Source organism: Haliotis cracherodii, unplaced genomic scaffold (genome assembly GCF_022045235.1).
Source record: "Haliotis cracherodii isolate W230 unplaced genomic scaffold, xgHalCrac1.p SCAF_5, whole genome shotgun sequence".
NCBI lineage: Eukaryota > Metazoa > Mollusca > Gastropoda > Lepetellida > Haliotidae > Haliotis > Haliotis cracherodii.
In genome coordinates this window covers 45,273,372-45,299,765 of record NW_027266308.1, presented here as the reverse complement: position 1 = coordinate 45,299,765, position 26,394 = coordinate 45,273,372, and the positions used below count along the sequence as shown (strand labels likewise).

Below are 26,394 nucleotides of genomic sequence, written 5' to 3'. Positions count from 1 at the left end.
GTATTAGATCTCCAGTAGGTCACTGTTTAGGACACGACGACCTCATGTCGACATCCTGTAGCTAGTATTATAGAATCCACAAAACCCAAGGAAATATTAACTACGAGTGAGTGAGTGAGTTGGGTTTAACACCGCTTATAACATTATTCTAGTTATATCACGGCGTGTCAGTTTAATGTGGGAGGAAAGCTCGAAGTGATGCAGGTCTCTGACATTTACCACTTTGGTGAAACCCACGAGCACGGGTATGGAAACATAATCGGGGTGAACCGGGATTCGAACCCACAATCATAGGTTTCCTTGCGTGCCCAGGGGACGCAGCAACTCTGCACAGCGAATGGCGGTGCCTTTGACGACTGGGCCACCCGTGCACTTAGAGATAAACAGGAGTTAATATTCCTTTTTTCTTTGTTCAAATTTATTTAGATATCAGTAAGAATACCCCTATACGACTTCAGTTCACAATTGTCATGGTCAACTTAACAGTGAAGGTGTAATGCATATTTTTTTCATGGCAGGTCAGCAATTTTCCAGCCATATCACGGAGGTCAGTATATAATCAATGTGAGCTTGTCAAACCACTGAGTGACAGTATGGGCATCGATCCACGCAACGCCAAGTCACAGAGACTGATCCTCCATTCTAATAGCTCTTACGACAAGCATGAGGTACTGGGGCACTATAAGGACCCGGGGTCGTTATAGGGTCGGTATCGTTATAAGTACTTGCCGTCGCGAAAAGAGCATCAGCCAATACTCCTCCCGGTATAACGATGTGCCGAATATCATTAACGATTTGCTTCCACACTGAAGACTTTATAATGGACTGTAAACACTAAATAATCAAGTGTGGAATATCCTATTTGGAGATGGTTACTTCGGTGTAGAATGAATGTAAATACTGTTTGACACTTTCGTGCAGTGGACCAGAATTAATGCATACTAATCGATAAACCAGTATTTTTATCCAAACCTTTAAACCTTACTTGTAAGAGAAAATGGTTGACTGTACAACTCGCAAACTGGCAACAAGTTGATGAGAAAAGGGGGTTTATTCAAGCTTTATTGTTGTTATTTGTGGCCCCGACAGTAACATTAAGGGAACAAGGGTTGTTACCTTTAATCGATAAATACAACATCACCACATCCGTTATCCAACAAGGGTCGGCTGTTAATGGGGGAAGGAACTCCATAACGACTATATCAAAAATATAACCTACAAACTCAGAGCCGTCTTTAGAAGACAAGATCGAAATTCGTGAGATGGTTTTAGCTTCAGATTGGATGATGATGATGATGATGATGATGATGATGTTGTTTGTTGTTTAACGGCGCCTCAGCAATATTCCAGTTACATGACGTCGGTAAATAATCGAGTCTGGATCAGACAATCAAGTGATTGACATCATAAGCATCGATCCACTCACATGACATGCATCAACTAAGTCAGCGAGGCTGACCACCCGATCCCGTTAGTGGCCTCTTACGACAAGCAGAGTTGCCATTTACGGCAAGCATGGGTTGCTGAAGATCTAATCTTCCCCGGATCTTCACGGAAAGTCCGAAGCGATGCAGGTCTTATGCGTTTACCACTCTGACGAAACCCATGAGCATTGGTATGGTGACAAACATAGAAACATAATCAGCGCGAATATGGATTAGAATCGTCTTTCAAAGGCTGACATGCCTAGGGGACGCAACTCTGCACAACGAATTGCTATGCCTGTACCACTCCTGCCCCCTCGAAATCCAAACTCCAAACGCGTCTGTCTATCCGGAAAGACGCTATTAATATATATTACGTACACGTTCTCACAGTAACCAAACAATCTCATCACTCAATGATACCAAAAAGCGAATCACTTTGGTAAATGTTCATTTACAATATAAAAATGTACAAACAGTCCACTTAAACCACGCTATCAACGCGACCAGAAGACCGCGTCCCTAGATCCACCTTGTCCAGTTGTTGCGTGGGCGCTATTTCCGCCACTTGACGGCCGGGGTCTAAGTGGCCCCTGTCGGGAGCGTCCCCTTCAGCCTCGGCCAGCGCCGCAGTGATCCCCAACAGACAAACATGGGGCTTATGGTGTAAACTGGGCGAGATTAGGACGTGGATCGTGTGAGATACTGCTACTATGGAAGAGGAACGATTTTCAAGAATCTCAAACTTACTACTTAGATACGATCTTCTCGAGGTAGAATCTATCATTTATTCCAAAGATGACATTTAAAACGTAGCTTGTCTGAAATGTTTATCCTTATAACCTCTACAAAGAAGAGGAGGGATTTTAGAAAACCTAAAACCTAGTTCTTGGAGGCAATCTTCGTGAGGTAGCATCTATCATTTAAAGGGGTTATTCGAAAGATGCCATTCATCTTTCAGCTTCCCGACTTGACTGAAATGTGTAGCCGCGTGCTTTGCGGCTAGGCACAGTGACCCGCGATTCAGGTTAGATATTCACAGTTTATCAGTTCCCCCCAAAGATGTCTGCGTAGTTATGGTAACTTATTGTTGAAATCAACCTAACCCTAAAACAAAAGTAAGCACAGGAGTAACCCTAATGACCTGTTAAGCTTGCAAGGCCTAAGTCAAAGGCTAGCCCCGTTAGATATACAGTTATCATTTCGCCCATAACCAATGTCTGTGTAGGTACGGTAACGATTTACTGGTGAATCCAGCCCTACCCAAAAACAAGGAGTAAACTGAATGACCCTTTTGTGCTAGGCTTGTAACTGTCGCCGGATTGAGTGAGTCATCGAGTTGTTTTACGCCGGTTTTACGTCGCCTTTTCCAAATATTTCAGCAATATCAGGTCGGGGACACCAGAAAAAGGGCTTCACACACTTTACCCAGCCAAGGAATCGAACCCTGGCCTTAAGCGTGACGAGCGAACGCTTAAACCACTAGCCTACCCCACAGCGTCCTTTTGACGCATAAGACCACAGTGAGGCAACTACATACTTTAAGACCTACAGATACATCTCATACAAATATTACTTTTAGGGAACATCCGGTGAATGACCGTTCTTGCAAGACCTGAGACGATTTTGTTCAGTATTTTCAGGAACAAATTAAATCGTGTAAGGGCTAAAACATCGTCGGTCGCTGGGATAACGGACTAGCGACGGTCATAAGACGAAGGTGCCTGACTGAGTAGAACGTATCCTCATCATTACAGCTTATCTGGCGGTGTGTGCGGGGACGCTGCGAGGCGGAGCAGTGCACTGAGGTAGGTAGAAGGCTAATGAAGCAATTACTGTCACCAAACTATTCTGTCTGGTAGTTGTACGACGGGTAGGAATGGGGAATGATGATATAATGTTCTACCAGAAGGCAATGTCATGTTGGCTTGTCCTGGGTCTTGTCAAAAGTACTGAGGCAAAAACAGTTTGAAACCCACACATACATCTTCCACTTAGCCGAAATATCCCAGAGGTCATTGTGCGCAGCTGAAAGGATGCTGAGGCAACACTGTTTCCATTCAGGTTGAAATATTTCAAATTGATAACTATTATCTAAAAACATGCAACTCCATTTCTATAATTAACTTAGTATTCACCTTTGACAAGATGTTAGGGAAACAAGCATAACCTTTTTTCTGAAGAAAACCAGACATCCAATTTTAATAGGTCAACTGTGGTGGGTTCTTTTGCCCTGAATTAAGCTTAAACATGAAGTTCATCTTGCTAGCGCAGTCATGTTGCCATGTGTACAAATAACAAAGACGACATAACACCCCCTTGTCACACCCCAAGATGCCCTTACGATCTCTCGGACGGTCTTTGCCCATACTCTCAGACGTCGTGTTGGTTCTACATGTTAGCGCGTTTACCTTCACACATGTAATAGAAAGTTGTCACCCAAGTATGATCTAATTGGGTAAATGCACAACTTGTAATGGAAAGCGAAGCGGAATAGGAGTTGAGGTTCAAAAAGCGCGTTTCTTATACAGGTGATTCACAATACAAGACTTCCAAACATGCTTGTCAATTTTAAGAATAAACAAGTTTTTTCTTCCCCCTTTTGACCAACAATGTTTTGTGAACAAAGTCAATATTAAAAGAATGCAGGAGTACACAAACCCTGGGAGGAAAGCTACTGCCTGCGTGAAATCTAAGTAATGTGCTTCTCGGTAAATCGAGTTTACATCCAAATCGTAACATTTTGTGGTGGAGGTAAGTGTTGCCATTTTAACTTGATAATTATACGTCGTCACATTATTAAACGATACGGAGGGTCTTTATCTGTATGACTAACATCATAGCAATGCCGCATATACAAGCAAGACGTTGCCTCGCGATACGTGCAACAACTCTCCAGTGTGGGGCGGGTTTAGAAAACTCAAATTACAATAATCAGTGATCGTATACCACAATTAACAGTTTAGTCACGGAGACTTTATGGATTTTTGAAATGCTACGATTGCGAATATTGCCAAGAATAAAGGCAGAACAAAACAACTCTTAAAAAAAGTAGTTCAAAGGAAGAATATGAAAGCCGGGTACGAACAAACTGGGACATATTTGTAGGACGTTGTGGATCACGTGATCTGTCTACGCGCATTGTTTCGGCTAACTCAGCAATGCAGCCTTGAGTCGCGCCCAAATCGGCACACTTTGCAAATCTCCATCTCAAATTGAAGTTAATGCCGGTGTTATCCTAACTAATCTTCATGAATACTCTCGCCAACACAATGGTAGCAGCCATGCCACGGTGCACACGCATCTTCTGCTCGTGGAACAAGATGGCGACCTACTGCCAAGGAGGGTGCAAAGAGACTGCGCGTAAACACAACGCGCTTTGGCCGAGTAATTTTTGTAAACGACGTTGGAACAACCCTGATGAACAGAAGTAGATGGACATTCGTGACAGAAATGAATCGGTAAAGCAGCATTGAAATCATGAAATACACCATGCACTTGTCCAACAGTCATGCTCCATGGGAACCACATCCGTCCATAGTTCATTTATCAAGATGTCGCGAACGGTACTTTAATAAAATCTATAATCTTCAAATAGTAAAAAGTAATATACCTATACAGAAACAACCCAATCTCATTAAAATCAGATCTAAGTTCTCGCTGCCGCTAAACAAAGCTTTAGCTGATTTTAATGAGTGAGTGACTGACTGAGTATGGTTTTACGCCGCTTTTAGCAATATTCCAGCAATATCACGACGGGGGACACCAAAAATGGGCTTCACACATTGTACCCATGATTTTAATGAGATTGAGAATCAACTGAAAATAAAATGCAATGTTCATATGGGGATACGTGTTGAGATATTTTAATATACATTTATTTTAGTAAGGTGTTCGGTAAGGTTGGTCGTCTCGTTTGACAGTGTGAACATGCATTGTTATGTACATCTAATGTGCAACACTTATCATTTTCTCCATCTCTGTGTGTGACGGAACCGTTACGCAATGGGATAAACAGCGCTACCCTTGAGGGCAAACAACGTCGGACAAACCAACGAACTATGTTTAGCACCTGTTGTCAATTGTTGTTCCCTGGTGAGATGTCTACAAGCAGACATTCCGCTCATGACTGCCTCCACCAACATACCCAGAATAGCACCTCTGTCTGGGCTGTTGGTCCTATAGCTGCTGTGTGACAGGGGCTGTCCCTGTCGTAGCTTTACATTCTATACAAAACTACCTGGTCTATACTATGTAAAGGTGGGGCAAAAATGTTGTGTACCCACCTGAATACCACGGGTTAGATTAATTGTTTTAAAATTTAATTATAAATATTGTTTTACTGTGCACTGTGATGCCTGTTATAATTCATATTGCATTATTATTTATAAGTGCTAAATTGTATTTTGGGGGAATAATAATGTTCATGATATTTTATTTTTATTGTTCACTCTTCGGTCACGTCATGTTGGCGTAACGTCACTGTTGCTGACGTCATAAGCAGAACAGCGAACTCTTTACGAGGACAGAGGGAAGTATGCGCGCCCGTGATGGTGCAAATCAGAACCTATTTCTAATACACATGGCATATTTATCGCCTTTCTACCTACGTTAGAAATACAAAGTAGTAATTCCGGAACTTAAACAGTCACAATTTGTCATATGTTTGTTCAAACCCATACAGACAAGCCCGAGGCCTAATAATAAGCAGGTAAATATTCACTCAAGGTAATTAGTCTAGCGTTATGATGAGCCAGTTCCGATGCTTCTGCTGTTACTGTCCTCACATATATTTGCATATGCGCAGTACATGCCGATTGCACCAGATTCTCTGTACCGCTCGTCTGGGATGGTCATCGCTAGAAATATTCCCTCTTTTTGCCATTTTTTCTCATGCCGTTTTTGATGTTGTATTGCAAGAGATTTCCCAGCGTCAAAGGTTGGCCAAGTTTAAACAACGTGGCAGCGGCTCATCTCCCTATGTGTGGGCTCCTTGCAAATTGTTGTCACATTAAACTTTATTGTACTTTTTCCCTCCGTCCCATGAAAAGTGTTATTGTAGCGAAGCCCGTAGTCGGTAAACACGCAACTCGGGATGAAACAAAGTGGAATTCTAAACATCGGCGCGCTCTAAAGCAGCAGTTGTCAAACACAGCATGTATAGCAAACACGAGCGTGTATCATTTCACCTATTGTTTCACCTTAAACAAATAGCTCTCCACAGAAGGGGATGTGATCTCGTAGCGCCGTTTGCTCGGGTTCCCGGCTCAGCACTAACGGTATGTCAGCCATCTCTATCGCTAATAGGGACTTTCTGTGACAATGTCGACTTTTTATACCCTTGTTTTTAACGCGTGTGAAATTCAAATTTGAAATGTATCCAATTTTTAAAAATATGGAACCAGATCGGTTCCACAGAACTTCAATATTTAGCTCGTACCAGAAACAAATGCCTTCATTCGACTCATTGTCTTTGCAACATTTCAAATTCTAAGTCGCCAATCAAATATTATTCATAGAAAATATAATATGTGGGTACCTAGGTGTTTGTGTATGATTGTGTGCGTGACTTTATAAGACTTTTGGCGCGTGTGTGTGTGCGTGCGAGCGTGCGTGTTCATAACCTAACCTTAATTTTAAAGATTGTGTTAGTATATGTCTTGTTTTACCTTACCCAGATCATGGCGTTATAATTTGCTTTTATGTCTAAGTGTCTCGTAGACCATACCTGGTCGGATGTTATATTTTACTGTTCGTGTACGTGTTTTAGTATGAAGTGTATATAACATGTGACACTATAATAAACATTATTCTCTCTCTCTCTCTCTCTCTCTCTCTCTCTCTCTCTCTCTCTCTCTTTCTTTCTCTCTCTCTCTCTATAATAGATGCAAATGAGACAGTGCAAATGGATACTTTGGAAAATTGCATCATTATGCAAAATGTTTGATTGTTTGGCAACACAAGGACACGCTTTATAAGATGTGAATTTCAGAGATTAAATTTTCCTCAAAGAAATCGTACCTGAGCTTGAACCTTGTTATATTCCTTATCAGAGACCGCGTGACACAGGACATGAACAGCACAATGATAATGGACCTCCACAACAACAAGTGTAAGTTTCACAAGAAAACAGGGCGAGCAATTCAAGGTATTTCTGACAGTAAATCATAGATCTCTCAACATCTCTCAGTTGTCAAAACGCCGCCAGGATAAAAGAATGGTCATCAAGATTTAATCGACTCCCTTGCATCATTAACAAAGGCAATGCATGTTTAAAGCTGGAAGCTGTACGCGGGTGTACAGTCGGAAGACTATTGTCTGTTCCAGAAAGTCTTGACTATTGTCCTTGATCATGGCCCGACATGGCTGGGTACCGTTACCATATAACCGTCAATGGAGCCGAGTCTGACCTGCTTGTGGTAGACTCAGGCGACGAACTATTGATCATCATGTTGTCTCATGGGAAGTTTTTCTAATTGATCTCCAATAGCAGTTCGATGCTATCTACCGCGCCTTACTGCAGATCTCACAGGAATATTATCGCTCGTTCACTTCGTTTCGGTTTCTCTCGTAACTTCGGTGTTGCATAAATGTTCAAAGAATTTATAAATAATTTTATTATTACCACGTACACCGTCGCCTGGTAACTGATTAAACAAATGTAGTTCTAAGGATGATAATTTATGGATGTCAGCTTTTATATTATGAGGAACACAACGTTTCGGAGTATATGCTTCCTCCTTCATCAGGTGTCCTTCCGTATATGATCACTTATAAATGCCTTTCAAAGAATAAAGTTCTGTTTGGGATGTTTTCCGTATGTTTCTTTACAAGTCACTTAACAAATTAAACGCGGAGCCATCTGCAGGGAATCATTTACTATTGGAGTGGGTTGGTCAGATGAACTCAGGGAATGTCACCAAATAAGTGACAGTTTCTAGGGGAGGATCGTGACAAATTTACAATTCATGATAAATTTCAAGTGTTTTTGCATTATATTTTTTTCTGGGAGGGTCATTAAAACACGTACATGGGAGTGAGTGAGTGTGGTTTTAAGCCGCCGCTTTGAGCAATATTCCAGCAATATCACGGCGGGGGACACCACAAATGGGCTTCACACATTGTACCCATGTCGGGAATCGAACCCGGGTCTTTGGCGTGACGAGCGAACGCTTTAACCACTAGGCTACCCGACCGCCCCCAACACGTACACGGTAAAGACGAGACAATTTTTAACTATACATCCATCCAATGATCCACATCATAGATGGTGTAAATCAAACGGAGTTGTCCCCCTTCGTAACGATGGCGCTGCCATAAACCGGCTCCTAACATACAAGCCAAAGTTCTAACCACATAATGTTTAGTAATAATCATTAAATACAACCTCTTCTGTTTACACGCCCCAGTACACTGATGTTATACACACGTACCCTGTCTTAATCAGCAGAAATTGATCATCTGACGTTGACATAAAACAGTAATTGAATTACGCCCCTTTGTTGGTACTTTCCCACGCAGAGGTAGGTTCTGTTTAGAAGAATGGCTGCCGTTGCCATGCGCATGCAATCAACTTATCGATATACGTCAAGGTCTCTCCAAGTTAATTTAAATATAGAAATAACTATTATTCCATCTAAGTGTATACGTCACCTCTCTGTATTTTGTGTGGAATGTTTTTTAGTATTTATGGAAAACAGTTCTCGCAGATTTTGAAGATGTAACTGAAACGAAAGCGGAGTAGTCGACGTACGTGGTAGAAAATGGCGGTTACATTGTTGTTGGTTGTTGAATGGAACCTTTGTCGGCTCTTGGTTATAGAAAATAGACATGGGAGTCATTCATGGATTCTTTTTTGTGTTGCGAAAACAATGAAACGTTTGAAAGTAGCTGTCATTTATACTATTGTTGCAGCGTAAGTGGTAGAATGTGTGGGAGGATGAATCGTCACAACTCTATTGGGAACAGTTTTGTGTAGTCAGAGATTCTAGGAAAGTGGCTAAACATTTGTACGTATTGTGCTGCTCCTAAATTGGACCCATTATAACAGATTACTTAGTCTCTCAAATAGAGTAATGAATCCGGTTAAACAAAAATAATTCAATATCAGAACACTCGAGTATAATTTGCTACTCAAAAAGAAGTTAAAGAACACCTTATTTTGTCTAATTACTACAGTCCATCTGTCATGGCATCACGAGTTAACTACTGTATATAATGAAGAATCGGTTGTTCAGTAACGTCTTTTGAGAAGAATATAGATATGCTCTATGGGTCTGTAGGATGGACCACGGATTATTTCATGGACGTTGGTTCTTTAAACTGAATATAAGTCTTTCAACCCATTATTTTAAGACGTTTATCACCACCATACGCGTACGTATAAAACAGATTACGGTCAGCGTTACTTCGACGTCCCGAGGACCATAGTGCTATTTCCGGTCATGTTGATGACATCAGTCAAGGAAAACAGTACAGGCTCGAGATAATTGAACAGACAACTCTTGACTCTAAAACAACAATTCGGAGCAATCAGCTTGGTCAATAATTCATCCAGGTCGTCCATTAGTTTAAACAGACATGATTTGTGAAAGATAGCTTTCGTTTCATCTCGAAGGACAAGCTCATAAACAACATGGCGGCGTGGCGGATGAAAGGGTTACACGAGCGGCACGTGCATATAGGACAGTGGTCGTCGAAAAACACATAGTGGACGCCATTAAATGAGCGCACGTGGCAAAGTCGTAAATGTGATTGAGCCGGGGTGGTCAAAAACAAACCGGGCACATCTAGAAGTGATGACCCCGACTATTCAGATTCCCTGTCTTTTTACGAATTCTAATTCTGTTTTTTCAGCTGTCTAATCGGATTTACAATGACTGGACGCCAATTAGGATGGACATCGTTAATTGACAAATGGCCAATTAGGATGGGCATCCACAGAGTTTGAATCGACACTTCTTTGAAAAGGAAAGAACAAAGTGTTTAATATGTGGTTTATTGTATACCTTTAACCAACTTAAACAAATTCAAATATCTTAAACACATGGGAAAGTGATAAGACACGTGTAAGTAAAAGTACCCAAAGTAGGTCTGGTAAAAGTAAGAGCCAGTATAGAAGCAACCAACACCTGGAATATATCAACAGTGGCTTTACAAGTTGTACCTATTGGCGGGGGATCGAACCCATGTCTAGTCGTCACTAGCGAACAAAGTTGTTGTATCCCACCGTCCTACAGTAACTATTCCATACACGGTGTAGGTCTCTGAGAATCAATAACGATGGTATCTATTTTCCGCCTTTATGGGAAGCAAATATATTGTTATCACATACAAGTCAAGCTGCTTTTGATCGTTATGCCCTCGTTGCCTCATGTTTGGAGGTTAATCCACCGTGCCTTCCCTTTATACATCATACACCATCCCTGAACACCACGCTGCCTTAACCCTTCAGCCAGAAAAGAGGCTTGAATAGTGTACTAAACTCACATAAAACATCTATATATACACCATCTTCTCGAGTGATACAATGTTTCCTCTTAATGGGCACCTACATGCACGCATCATGAAAAATGAAAGCCCTTTTTAGAAATCCATGTCATTGTAGAGATCTACCTGTACCAATTATTCAATGTAGAAACCACAGGTGCTTCTGACGTACGCATTAAGTGATGCGTTTAGGAATAATACGGTCAAAGTTAAGTAACACTTAAGAAAACTTGCTCAGGTACGTTCCCACGCTGCGGTGGAAGGTTGCAGTCAAACGTCTGGCGTTCCCCTTCAAGGCTATGCTACTCGCCGGTTACACCCAATAGCGAGTTAAACGAGGTGGAACTCGGGGGCGGAACTGAGACGCATATCTATACACAAGGCCCGCTCTACAACCAGATCGCAGCGCTATGAGTGTCGTAAGTCTATGTTTAAGTAAAGAGTTAAGACCGTCTTAGCGCTAAGATAGCTTTTTTGGTAACGGGCGCTGTGACGTCCTACGATTTGTCCTATATAACGCTACTGAAGACTAAGTGAGTGAATATTGTTTACGCCGCAGTCGATAATGTAACAGCTATAGCAAGATGTCCTGGAAATAACTGAACCTGGACCAGGTAAGCCAAATGTTGACATAACATGACCAGCGTCCCACCCCCCAAAAAGTTACAAAGAGTAGTTTCCCTTGTTTTGACCATTTCTATAAATGCCATTAGCATCATCGAAGATGTGATGCAAGTTTTCACAAACATCACAATGGTGTGACAAAACTTATTGTAACAGAAGGATCTTATGAACACACACAAAGGTGAATTTAATGTAATGATATGTGTTAGGACTTAATCGCGTGACTTATAACATTAAATAATGTGCAAATACCTGCATGCCGATGACAATGTTACCTGTCCGCAGCAGGTGATATTCTACTCAAAAGAAGTTAAGAACCACCCGATTCTTTCATATTACTGTAGTTAACCTGTTATAGTATGACAGATTACCTATAGTAGGCCAGTGAGTGAGTGAATGAGTTTAACGCCGCTTTGAACAGTATTCAAGTAAAATCACGGCGTGTCATGTGGGAGGAAAGCCGGAAGTGATGTTATTATTTCCCACCGACTTATACTAACTATGCACCATCAGCATTGGCGGTATCCGCGAACCAATAACATCGCATAAGGTTATCTATCTTCCCTTAATACTATCTTTTCGTGGGAAGCAACTGATTCGTTATAACATACTTGCCAAGTTGCGTATGTTAATTGTGCCCTTGTTGCCTCGTATGACGGTTAATCCACAGTGCCTTCCCTTCATACATAACACAATATCCCTGAACACAAAGCTGCCTTAACCCCTCAGCCAGAAGACTTGAACAGTGTACCCACTCGAGAAGTTTGTATGTATGTATGGGTGTGTGTATGGGTCTGTGTGTGCGTGCGTCCGTGCGTACAGCATACATACACACTATCTTCCTCTTAAAGGGCACCTACATGCACGCATCATGAAAAATGAAGGCCCTTTACAGAAAAAAATGCTGTGAAAAATCAAATGATATCTAGTTTAAAGCTGTATTCCCGAGGTAAACCCATACCGCGTTGTGTCCTCCAGAAGTAGAGAGGAGCAGCATACGTCTAGTATTTCCCCCAGGATTACCGTATACTCCGTACATGCAGTGCCATTGTGTCATTCTACAGTATGAGTGTGCCCCTCTATTCCCCCTATACTCCCCCTATACTACGCACAGCGCCGTTGGGTCACAATGTAGACAGTCTAGAATATAGTCAGTATCTAGCTATTCCATGTATTACCTTATACTACATACAGTACATTGGGTCATAGCATAGTTCATAGTATAGTTCATGTATAGTACAGTAAGATATAGTACAGTACTGTACGACACGGCACTATAGTATAGTATAGTATAGTATAGTATAGTATAGTATAGTATAGTATAGTATAGTATAGTATAGTATAGTATAGTATAGTATAGTATAGTATAGTATAGTATACCCTAGCCTTTACCGGACGCCTTTTTTCCAGGGCTTTACCGGACCCAAACTATGGCGTCCTACACGCAACCACATTGTGAATGGACGCAAATTATTTAAACAGAGGTTGAAAAATATATGGCTGTTTAAATATTTAGATTTATCAAATTTGTAGATTGTAGATATTATATAACTGACATTTGTTTCGGGTATGTTATTCTCTAGTTTAGTGAGCGAGTGAGTTAGATTTTACGCCGCTTTAGCAATACTCCAGCAACATTACGGCCGGGAACACCAGAAATGGGCTTCACACATTGTACTTATGTGGGGACTCGAACCCGGGCCCCTTCAGCGTGACGAGCAAACGCTTTAACCACTAGACTATCCCACGCCCCTTCTCCAGTTCAGGTAACTTTAACATCTCTAACAGTTTGCTTAGCATGATACCATTCTTCGAAATCAAGTGAAGCGTGCCGAATGTTGCCAACCAAGGACCTCCCTATTCATGTCTTGGACCCCACCAAATCTATTACTGAAAGTCTCCTGGACTCGAAAATAGATGGACATAGGTACATTTCTTATAGCCAGTATATACGCCCCTCTCATGCCTCTAGACCCGAGAAACACAAATATTATCATAATTGGACCTATTATTCAGTAGTATAGAGCCAGTACAGCCTTCTACTCCTTTCACAGATGACATCGATCAGGCGCTGGAGGGGAGGAACTTGCCAATTAGGAGTGCAAACATTTGGCGGAATTACTGTCTACACTGCCTTCATCACAACAGACGACTCGGGTGCTCTGTGTATTTTCATAGTCATTGAATCAGGTGATAAAATGGCCCAGTACGTTGATAGAGGCCGAGATTAACCATTAGACGAGGCTAAGTTTGGTCAAACACTTCCGCTATACTTGGGATGAACCTATCCAATTAGATCCATCCTCGCTTTTTGATTCGAGCATCCTGTAGTTCATACTGCTGTTGGCGGTTAGCATCCCCGTAATCAGACCTTTACCTCGTCAAAGAGGAGGCACACGTCCCATTCGGCCAAACAGAGGATGCGTTGTTAGGTTACGGTCAAGACGCTGACCAGGTCGACAACTTAGTAAATATTTAAACTGACCATACAAAGAAAGGAAAACTCAGTTACTTCATTGTAAAACAGGGTTCAACACAGAGGCCACTTCGGAAACAAACGGCTTAGGTGGGAAAGGCTGGTTTTGGTCAGTACATAAACAGCTTGTTCAGCTTTGTTGATTTCTATTACGAGCTTTAATCATACACCAATTAATATACGGCGATAACACAAATATCGCCATGCTGATAGTAACCGACCCATTAACCTGAGCACCAAAATTATAACTTAAAAAACTACTAAAATTATTTTCTTTATAAACATCTTAGCATATTAGTGTCAATTCAATTTCATGTCATTAAGCCTTCCTAAAAAGTAATCAATGGTTTCCCATTAAAGTTTTATAAGGTGATAAAAGGATTCAACGAGGTAGAAATAAATCCACCAATTAAAACAAGCAATGTGGGGGTGGAGACAATAAGAGGAAAAACTCACCAATTGATTAGGTTATCGATCAGTCCCCAGCCCCGGAGGGGTGCTTCCGGCAGTGTATCCACTGGAAAAGAGACAAGTCACCGTCAGTTTTAAGGAAACAAGACCGTATGTGTCCGATTCACACTTATCAATCTTTGTCCTGCCCAGGAATAAACCTGTCCTCGTTCAGCCCTGCATGGTAATTGCTGTAGTTACCTGGCCGACGACCAAATTTGAGGGGGACACCCTACAGGGAGCTTTCTTTCACATTCCACATCTGTCATAGAGAGTCAATCAAACACCATGAAGAATACATCCAAACTATGTACGCGATCCCACTGTCAAAACAGTTGAAGAGCTAGACAATGAATGATAACGGGAAATAAGAAAGAAACCCGTTTTGAGCGTCAATCAGAGAAACGGTATATTCCCACGCCACCAGAGCTCTATGAAGAGAATGCTAACAGTACACCGAAATTTTCCTTCAAGTCGGGAGGGGGCGCTGAGCTCGCATCCGAAGCACAAGCAAGCGAGATTGGAGCCAGAGCGGCACAAACACAAGCCGGGGACACAGACGAGTTCTTTAAACATGGGAGCTTTGTCTACAATAGCAGCAACACAAATCAGGGATCGTGTGCACCACTGTGTCCAACAAGCTACTTGTAGGTCCAAGTTTTATTTAACGCAATCAGATACTGGAAATTATCCTCCATAACAAATGCCTTGAGCTCCCTGGAGACAAGATCTGAACGGTATTGGCCGTCTAACAGTTTTCGTCTGCTCTCCTATCTACTGGGCCCGGGGATCATTCGCCGCACGCGACTTGAGCAACAGGATCCCCCAGAAAACTGTTTACCTGATAACAACACGCCACATATACCATCATTTTCTGATATCTGCGTGTCCCATTGGGTGTCGTCTGCCCGACCGCCCACTACAGCTTAGGATCGCCATCATGGCAGTAGTCAGATTAATAATTGATGTCCAGAGAGAGAAGTCAACCTGATGCACAGCTTACGCCAAGACACTTATAGGTGCTGAAGCACCAACCGAAGGCAGGACGTCAGCCACCACATGTGTCGTGAAACAATGCCTTGTAATTCAGATGCGCTAAACATTAAGATAACTACACTAATCTTTCAAATATTACAAATATCTTTCAAATATTATTTCTGTTAAACTCGGTGATGTAACTGAAATAATGTTCATAGCGGCGTAAATTTGTACTGAAAAAACATACTTTAGCGTATTTTACTTAGACTTTGTTTGTCACAAGCCTGGTCTGTTGTCATCAGTATCTTAATAGCGTTTTAATGCAAAACGACCCCTACAACCTACTGAAATCGAACACGTTCGTTTGAGTTTGGGTGATTGGACATGGGGTTTAACGCCGCGTTCAAAATTATTGCTCTTATATTGCGGCGTGCGTGCGTGAGAGAGAGACTGAGTGAGTGAGTGAAAGTGTGTGTGTGCGCGCTTGCTTGTACTAGTCCGGGTTAATGTCGAATTTATATTGCTATCCCACTGATGTACCATGCCGCAGTTTTAATTTGTTTGTATAAGCAATATTCCAGCTATATGACGGCGGTCTGTAAATAATCGAGCCTGGACCAGACAATCTAGTGATTGACATCATGAGCATCGATCCACGCACTTTGAATACGATGACATGCATCAACCAAGTCAGCGAGTCTGACCTCCCGATCCCCTTTTACGACAAGCATGCAGCAGTTGTAACATGGATACCCCACTCAGACACAGTATACTTATTCATAGCCGACCAGTCCTTGTTTTATCCCCTTAGTACCGAGCGTCAGGCAGGGTAACAAGAAGTACCATCTTTTAACGTCTATTGGTATTACGTGGCCGGCGGTCGAATCCCTGTCCGGGCAGACACATTACCAGAAGAGAGAAGTGTCAGCCCAGTATCGTTGATCCCTAATGTCCCGTTTTCCGGGCGATCATTTCCACAGTGTGTGAGCTTTTAACAGTATTCTAGTTATATCACGGCGTGTCAGCTTAATGTGGGAGTAAAGCCCGGAGTGATGCAGGTCTCAGACGTTTACCACTTCGGTTAAACCCACGAGCACGGGTATGGTGCCGACAAACCTAGAAACATAATTGGGGCGAACCGGGATTCGAACCCACAATCATAGGTTTCTGGCGTGCCCAAGGGACGCAACTCTGCAGAGCGAATCGCGGCGCCTTAGACGACTGGGCCACCGTGCCCCCGTCAGTTCTATACTACTTAAAACAAGTTAAAGAACACACATAATTGGAAGGATGTGTGTTGCAAAACCCACCAGCCACGCCAGATTAACTATAGCCATCTAAAAATCAAGACTAACACTAAGTCTCTTGAAATATATAATTTTGATAAAAACAAACAACTCCATTTTAATTCAAAAGGAGCCCCAGTGAGATGGGAGATTCAGAACCTGATCCTGAGGACAATCTAGGCATGCTTCTTATAGGGCTTTGGCATTATAGAAAGGACTGGGCGGAAGGGAAATATTATGGGTCACGGACTGAGACAGACTAGAAAACATCGGATGCTCCTTAACTTATTTGGAGTAGTATATATGGTTGAACAAGTAATAATGTTGGCATTCATCTATCAAGATTCAGGAACACACATAAGGATCACACAGACTGTCTCAAATTCAGACCTCCTTGCTTTCTAAACAAGATGTTGGACTGGGAGATAAAACAGGTGAACAATTACTTCAGCGTTAAACCTGCGGCAAGGGCAGATAACTGCACGGGACAACACACATAACAGCCATAATATAACGACATTGATAATGTATCGAAGAATCTGCTACCAAAGACACTAACGGTTGACAGCTCTGTGGGTATCAGGGTATCAGGGTTAGGGGCGGCATTGGGGTTGTTTTTCGACTAGCTGGTCGCATTGAGAGTCGATGGTGCAGTGAGAGGTTTCTGAAGACCGCTGCTTAGGTGATTGTTGTTGCAAAACGAAGTGGGCCATGCAAAACAACGCTCAATGGATTTATCACGCTATTTATTATCCTTCTTGTCACAGTGTTCTTCGTGGGTGTAGGTCCCGGGGCAGATTTATCTTGTATCTTACTCGTATAATACTGTCCCATGGGTACACCACTGGAGTCTGAACCTTGGTTTTCTAAGCCGTTGAATAGAAACAATGGCTGACAACCATGGTCCGCTGTGAAACTGGCAAGTGAATGAACAAACACGCTCATACCTTGAGTAACAATTGCTCCCAATCATACGAAAAAAGTCAACCTCTACGTTGATCTCAGTAGGAAGGAGACATTTGTAAAATATATAACATGATAGATAAGTTGAATAATCACAATAGGACACTTCCAGCACTCATTAAACTAACTATAAGTCCCAGAAATAAAGTTCGTTATTAAATTAAATTGTATCTACAAAATGAAAAAATAATCCAATTCGAACCCCGAACAATGGTTAATTTCAGAGCTGAGGCAATCTGGACTTGCCAACTCATTCTAGACTTGCCAACTCATTCTAGACTTCAGTTGGACTACTTTTTTAATTGATGCTCAAGGCGATAAATACCTTTCATATTGACCATGTTGCTTCAGTTGCACAAATAAGGCGACACGGGTTTAAAAAATCAACCATTCTGTGGACAAACTTACAATATATATATATATAGTTCTAATTGACATTACTTCCATTAACGTTTATTAATAATTCGAACAATTTATGAAGTCACCATGTTCTGCGAGCTGCTTAACAGTGTCACATGTGTGGGAGTTCAAATGTAGCGTCAAGTCTGCCATGTTTCTGCTACATTTTGACGAGGTGCCGCGCACAGTGTACACACATAATGCATCAGATCAGTTTGCCCCAAGTCTATGTCCCATACATAATGCCAGTCGCTGTCAATGATGAGCGACAAACAAAAACTGTAACACTACATAAGGGAGTGGCGAGAATGGGCTTTAAATGCTTGATCACGGACATCAGCAAGAGCACTCGAGTCAAAATCATTACACAAGTTTGTGCAATTTACAAGTTAACGAACACTGTAACATAAAACCACGCTTCATTCCGTGACCTTTACAAGTCACGAAGGGTCATGGCGGCAACGTGAGCCAGCATTCTACATGCGCGTAAGTCACGCTTAGCTCTCGCACGAAATCCTGGATCAACGAGATTTTATTGCCTCGTGATTTCTTAAAGAGGGTTATTAATGATGCATTGTCTGGGGGAAAACTCTTCCAATCGAACGCTAGACCACCGCTGATAGTCCAAGGGAGGATTGACGTTTTTTACAAAAGATTCTTGCTGACGAATCAGCACAAGGGATTAGAGGTCAAAGGTGACACGTCACATGCAAGGATTTGGTACGCGGTGGTACTTGGAATTAATGATTTAGCAGATAGATTGGACGAATGTAATGGGTAGGGAAACAATTCATTTGAAAATCATTACCAAAGGGAGAAATGTCTGGTGATTTAGTTGGTTGTGAACAAAGGGACACGACGAACCTTTGACATACACGTCTCCTTTTTATGAAAATAAAACTGATTATTTTTAAATACCTACATGTATGTCAAAATGTTTATAAACGTTCCATATCACTTAACACGATTCCCTATACAGCTACCACATGACCGATGTTGAGCTTATTGAATTCAAACGAGCGAGTGAATACGGGATAAGGCAACAGTTTTTCAGTTGTGTCACGGCGTTTCAGCTTTATGGGGGAGGAAAGCCCGAAGAGACACGGGCCAACGTGGACCAACTTGATGCAACCTACGAGCACCGCACAATAACCGAGAACCATAACCCACGATAATACAGAACTCAAAGCCAAGTCCTACAGATTCTCACAATTCATGTATTTTGTAACCATGTTATATTTAATTATTACCGATGTTAAACAATAAATTACCAATATAAACAATGCACCACCTACCGCTTGGCTTGCATGTACAAGAAACGCCAGTCCGAGCGTTAAATCAGGAATGTCCCTCGTATTCTTATCACTAGGGGCACATTCCCCTTCCCCATCGCGGTTCCTCACGGGGATAGTATTACATACCCTCATGTGACGGATACGTATTTTTGGAAGTGATGCAAAAATCCAGGTCGCAACCATAACAAGACTAAAACAAATAAACTTACATTATAACAGACGTACTCGCTTCTTCGCCATGGCAGAACCAATTCAATACCATGTCCTATCTAAGCGATTATTATCATAATAGTTTTCTTCTTATTTGAAAGGGCATTGTGGAACACAAAGGGGCAATTCTGTAAGATTTATCGGTTCTTAGCGTGCAATATTTATGTGGTTTGTGTTTTATGGCTTTATGGTTTTAAGTTTCAAAGGTAAAGACATAAAACCTATCAATATTTCAGCGCTATATCGATAAAGGGAAAGAAAGAAAATGAAAATTTCTCCAAATTCGATCCGTCATTTTAACATATATTTTTAGTCAGATCATCGTCATAAACGTCGGTTAGTTGCTTTATGACGAATGGAAAAAGTAAAGCATTAACTATTCCAAACAATGTACATACGTGAGAGCACATTGGGTCATTGTCCGACATTAGATGTGTAATCTTCAGTCTCAAAATCACATTACATTGTTCATGCAGACAGTCAACTTATGTTGCACTGATAAGTTATTAAATGCAGCTGTTAAATGCATAGAGGCCCATGGTTTCAAATTATAAGTCCCGTCATTGAATACGTGTAGTTAAAATTCAGTTACGTAAATGTTTCGTATATATTAAAGTTAATGACTTACGTGTAGTTCAATTCAGTTACGTCAATTTCTCGAAGATTTAAGTTTATTATTTACATGTGGTCACGTTCACTTACGTCAATGTTTCGCAGATTCAATTTAATGATTTAAATGAGGTCAATTTCATTTTCGTCAATGTTGAATAATGTACACAAATAGATATCAATCAATATCGAAATCGAAAGAGATTTGGTAATTCAGGTGGGTATTGAACATATTGTTTCTTAATAATGAAGAAACATATTTCAAATTTGAAAACGTTTAATAGGAATGTTTGCAGATAATAGAAATAGACATTCGATCAAATCAGCTTCTTGTGTTCTTTGGAAATAGAGCTTCGTGGCTTAAAAACTAAATAAATTACTGTGAAGACCGTGATTTCAATACCCAGGTAAAATGAACATCACATGTGTTCCCTGAAGTCTTCTGATCACCTCGCCTTGCGGGAAGTGATTCACTGGTATTATTTACTCAATGGGGACAAATCCTACTTAGACTATATTAAGTATATCTTGATAGCTATTGGTCTTCACGTGAACCTATTTGACACATTTACTTAATCAAACATAGTCATTGTAATGCAACTTTAATATGACAACAACCATAACGAATTTCACATCGCGCTGGTCCAGTGGTTTCTAGTGAAATTATATCGTACTATATGGAAGAACAGGTATCAGATTTCACACAATCAATCATAAAAAAATATGAAACTTTACCTTCTGGCAAATAATCACACGTAAAGGCGTTGTTTATGCGAAGTATTTACCTGTTAATAACAGGTAGAACATTCAACTGACTTCATTTACAGCCAACAGCTCAGCCTACTTTGAAGTGCACGAGATGAACGGGAAGCACGGGCAACACGTGCGGGACATTCACATGTCAATCAATGTCAATCAGTCTCTTAATGTTATTTTACCGAAGCAGTTTTCAACGAAGAAATTGTAAAGGTACATATGATATAAAATGTCCTCTTTTTTGTCGTTTAGTGAATTACCAATAGTATTACGGTGCAATAATCTAACATTAAACATAATTAGCATATTATGTTGTCTAAACGAGTTTTCCTTGAAGCAATATATAGATGTTATTAACCTCTTTGTATGGTTCGGTGGGTTTTTTATATACTTCTGAAGCTCAGTTTGCTCGTGTTTCACTCCAAGGGAGCTAACTCTATCAAGATAACTTGAAAGACATGAATGTTAGCGTCAGCAGATTTCAAGTGTGTCTTGTCGATCGAAATCCGAAAACAAATGTTTTCTGTGTATGATATGTTTTTGTGATTATATCTACGCTTTAAGCCCAGAAATCAGTTAAAACGATTTCGAAGTACGTTCATGATTGTTAAAGAAGCATGTAAAAAGTTCTTTAGAGGCGACAAATGGTGATTTCCTAGGCAGATAGAACAAGGTATTATACGGCACCGCGTCTCAGATCATACAACATACATAAGATAAATCTACTGTTATAGGGTATTGTTTAAAGTTTGACTGACCTATTCATGAAATCTATTGTTATAGGTTATTGTAAAATATCAAAGCATATTCCAACGCTGAATGATTGTATTAAGACGGAAGAAATAGCTGTGATTTGGACAGAGCTGCCAAATAATTCGTGTGCATGCTTCCTTTGAATCTGGTTAAGTAAGTGATTTTATCTGCATATTTGAATGATTACATTTCATTCACAACATAATTGGCATTTGGCCTTCTCCTGGTCTTTGCGTGTGAGATACGTATCTCAGTACTACACTTCTCTGTGGGAACCAACTCACGTACAGGCATACAGCAATTCCGTTGTTTTATTAGTACAAGACAGTTTTTCTCCATTTTATTCACGTTACAAGTCCTGTTGTCTGTTCTAATTGTGGTCTCCCCTGTGACGTCAACATCAGTTAAGATATGCCTCCTATGAAGTTTATCTGTGCACGCCTGTCAACTGGACACGAAGAGTGTGCAAAGATGCAGGTTGTCTGCATAGTACATGCACAATTTCACACGCACTAAGCGATCAAAATGTTTATCTCATGTGCTTGATATCAATTTGTCACCTTTAAGGGCTCAAGTTTTTCTTTTTCTTCACATGTGGACGGACAGACGTGTCATTATTTATGCTTTTGGAGGACAATCTTCCACATTATTGAGTGAGTGAGTTGAGAGTCAGGTTGCTTTGGACAGTATTCTACTTATGTCACGGCGTGTCAGCTTATAAAATGTGGGAGGAAAGCCCGAAGTAATGCATGTCTCAGACTTTTACCACTTTGGTTAAACCTGCCCACATTATTGGTTAATTCTTTTAGTACACATAAAATGACCCCTCTAAATGTCCCCTTTCGTTAATAATTAATACTATATTGACAGTTACGGGGTAATTTTTTTGTTGGTGTTCTTAATGAATGGGTTAAGGCTACAATAAATTTGTATCCAAAGTTTCAAAAACGTTAACAACAGTTATTACATGATATTTTTGTAAGAAGACTGTACAGGCATCTGTGGACATTAACTGTCGTTATGTAATGTACATGACGAATGAGTGTCTGGTTGGACTATGTGTAATGGGAAGTCATCAAGTACACTAAGAAGGGGATACATCGTGAGTTTCCCCCGTCTGTAGGAGTATGGAGACAACAAATGATGTCAGGCTGGGTTTTTGGTTGCGAGGCGGGCGGAGATGAAAATCTAAAAATTTACTTATTATGACCTAACACGTTTATTCTCATGGAGCAGCATAACGGTCTGTACTGTGTTCACACCTATATGAGAGTAGGACAAACAATTCACAGGCAAAACACTAAAACTAAATAGTTTCATGAACCATTACCTGAGATTTGTTTACATCATGTACGTTTATGGACGCATGTTTCGTTCTTGTTTGGGATTTTTTTAACGCCGCACTCAGCAATATTCCAGCTATATGAGAGCGGTCTATAAATACTCGAGTTTTGACGAAACAGTCCTGTGATTGATATCATGAGCACTGATCAAGGCAACTGGGATACGATGACATGAATCAACCAAGTCAGCGGGCCCGACCACCGGATCCCTCTTACGACAAGCATAGTCGCCTCTAAGGACAAATATGAGTTGCTAAAGGCCCATCTTCACGGGCCTTAGGGACAAGTGAGTACGTAGAATTTGGGTTAAGCCGTTGTATTTGATATATTACGCCACGGCGTGTCATCTAAAATGGATCGGGTGGTCAGGCTCGGCTATTTGTCTGATTGCATGTCATCGTATCCCAATTACGTGGATCGATGCTCATGATATCAATCACTGGATTGTCTAGATTCGATTATTTACAGAATATTGCTGAATGTGGCGTTTACAACCAACAATAACGTGTTCAAGCCTGTGCCCCTGTCGACAACGATAAGGGTGAATTTTACAATTAGTAGATTTATTTATTATCTTTATTGGTTGAGTATCACGTGTTAGTTCGTTCACACTAAAAACATAAATACATTATGTCACCGAAGCATGCAGCCCATGCCTGTCCATTAGATGAGTAAGGTTAGCGAAGAAGCCTAATTTTGTATCATTACCAGAGTGCATTGTCACATACCATGAGCTACCTATCATGCGTCCCGGTTCGTCCAAACAAACATACGTGACGGCACAGAAGCAATAAATCATATCAAAGATATCAAACATTGAAATAAAACGAATAATTGCGGAAATATGTAATTCACCCAAGGGTATCCACAGCCGCCAATCCTATTGACAGAACCCATGCATGACTGGACTTGCTGTCTCGGGTTAAGTGAAGCTTGGAGATTGTATCTTGGATTACAGTAAACAGCCCATGGGCTTCCCGCAGTCTTTTTTATTCGAAATATTTGTGGATAAGATGCTTTAACTCGCCATCAGCATGAGACATTATAACATATCAGTAATGTACCTATAGCACAGGTAACGTAACAGTTGTTACGAGGGGCGTTCAATATGTTTTGCAACTTCAATTTAAGACCAAGTCGCAGAATATCTTTTGCACTTATATTTTTCAATATAATCTCCATTCACCTCAATACATCTATTCCATTTGTCCTCCAAGCTTTTAATACCACTTTTATAAAAAAATCCGCAGATTGGCCCTCTAACCACGCCTCTGTGGCAGCCTTTATGTCCTCGTCATCCTGGAAGCGTCTTCCACGTAGGGCAGATTTCATTTGCCGGAACAGGAAATAGTCACTGGGGGCTAAGTCTGGACTGTACAGTTAAATCACCCACCCTACAGCCCGGAGTTACTTTTAATTTCTAGAACTTTCCCTTACATCCCTTTGCTATTTTGTAGACATCTTCTTAGTTTAAATCATAATTCAGTCGAATTAAAATTCTCACAAAACAGTTTATATTCCCGAAATATCACTTCTGTGGCGAATATTATTGAGAAAAAAATGTAATAATGTGAAAGTAAGTATACTATAACATGCCAAATACGCACAAACTTCTTCTTTCATTTGAGGTTTTTGACAACTCTTGTACACCATTATGTAAAACTGTGGTTGACCCCGCCGGTCATGTTGTGTTTTTGAAGAAGTTGACGAAGTAAAAGGTGTCACCTATCACCCTGCGAGATGCAGGTGAGTTTGTACATACAGATGACTTCATCAATGTCACCGTGCCCCGCGACCGCCGTCAGACCAGAGTGGTCATCCCTGGCCGATTATGATAGGACACCCATGAAAACTGTCCACTACAACTCTGATCGATGCATTATCGCTCAATCAGCTGGACGAAGATTTGTCATGTGCCATGTTAAGATGTGACTGATTGTCATATACGTGAAATGCCTCACTAATAGATCGGTCATAATCCCTATTTTCCAGAGTTACGGTGGTGTTAGTGCAGGGTCTGGGGGTCAGACAGGCCTAGCAGTGGACAGCTGCGGTGGGTGATAGACAAGTGTCAAAACAGTTCTTACAAGAAACAAAGAAAACGTCAATCAAGCGTTGATTTCTCGTCATATGTCAGTACTATGATTCACAAAGCTATTTATATATATAAAATCAAGGTATTATAACGTTATCTGATGACATCACTATATTTTCATGCGAATGAAAAAACCTGTTCTAGTATATCGTCATTCCATGTTACGTATTCAATATTTTAATTGATTAATTACAGAGGGTTGGGCTAGAGACGGGAATTTTTAAAAGAAATAATTTAGATTGGTTTTAGGTGGTTTTGGTGGTGGTTTAGGTGTGTGTGTGTGTGTGTGTGTGTGTGTGTGTGTGTGTGTGTGTGTGTGTGTGCTGGATGGGTGCACTGTTTGTCGTGATACCCCCTTCACGGTAGCCATGGAATAGGATCAAATAGACTCTCGAACAATCTCTTCACTTACACCATATGGAGATATGTATGTAAATAACGTATATTAATTGAATTAGAAAAAGTCTTATACGAATAAATATCATAAAGTCTTTAATGTATTTTTTTTTTTTATATATGATACGTTAATATTTAAATCACCAGTCATGTTAGTACAATAAGACTGCAGAGCCATTCCCGATACCCATATAGATACACGTAACCTTCCCAGCAAACTTTAAATAGTATTTTGACATTCTGTCTGACCTTAAGCTAACACTTAGTGTTGACATTATCCGGATTATTTTATCTGTTGGCCAGCCCCGACAAACCCCCCAGCGTTGGGATGCACATCAAACACAGACACACTATCAAGCGACACACTTTCTAATCATATGTTTCTTTGGACTGACTTCATTGGACAATTCTCCACATGGGTACAAGGTGTGAAGCCCATTTCTGGTGTCCCCCGCCGTGACATTGTTGCTAAAACGGCGTAAAACTGTATTCACTCACACAAACACTTCGGATCTTTATTATTTGCAACGTCTATACCTAGTTAAAGGGACAATACTATGAACGTCTATACCCAGTTAAAGGGACAAGACTATGAACGTCTATACCTAGTTAAAGGGACAATACTATGAACGTTTATACCTAGTTCAAGGGGTAAGACTATGAACGTCTATACCTAGTTAAAGGGACAATACTATGAACGTCTATACCTAGTTAAAGGGGCAATACTATGAACGTCTATACCTAGTTAAAGGGACAATACTACGAACGTCTATACCTAGTTAAAGGGACAATACTACGAACGTCTATACCTAGTTAAAGGGACAATACTATGAACGTCTATACCTAGT

The 26,394-nt window shown here is 40.8% G+C and overlaps 1 protein-coding gene across 5 annotated transcripts in view; it reads right to left on the bottom strand.

Moving 5' to 3' along the window:
- Window positions 1-26,394, bottom strand: part of LOC139444216 (delta-like protein D) — a 154,754-nt gene that overhangs the window by 39,152 nt on the left and 89,208 nt on the right. For 4 of the 5 annotated variants that reach the window (XM_071225132.1, XM_071225133.1, XM_071225131.1 and 1 more), the window contains one exon: window positions 14,470-14,530. The exons of the other annotated variant lie outside the window; for it this stretch is intronic. The gene's annotated coding sequence lies outside the window, so the exon portion shown is untranslated. The remainder of the gene's footprint in view (window positions 1-14,469; window positions 14,531-26,394) is intronic. 5 annotated transcript variants of the gene reach the window in all.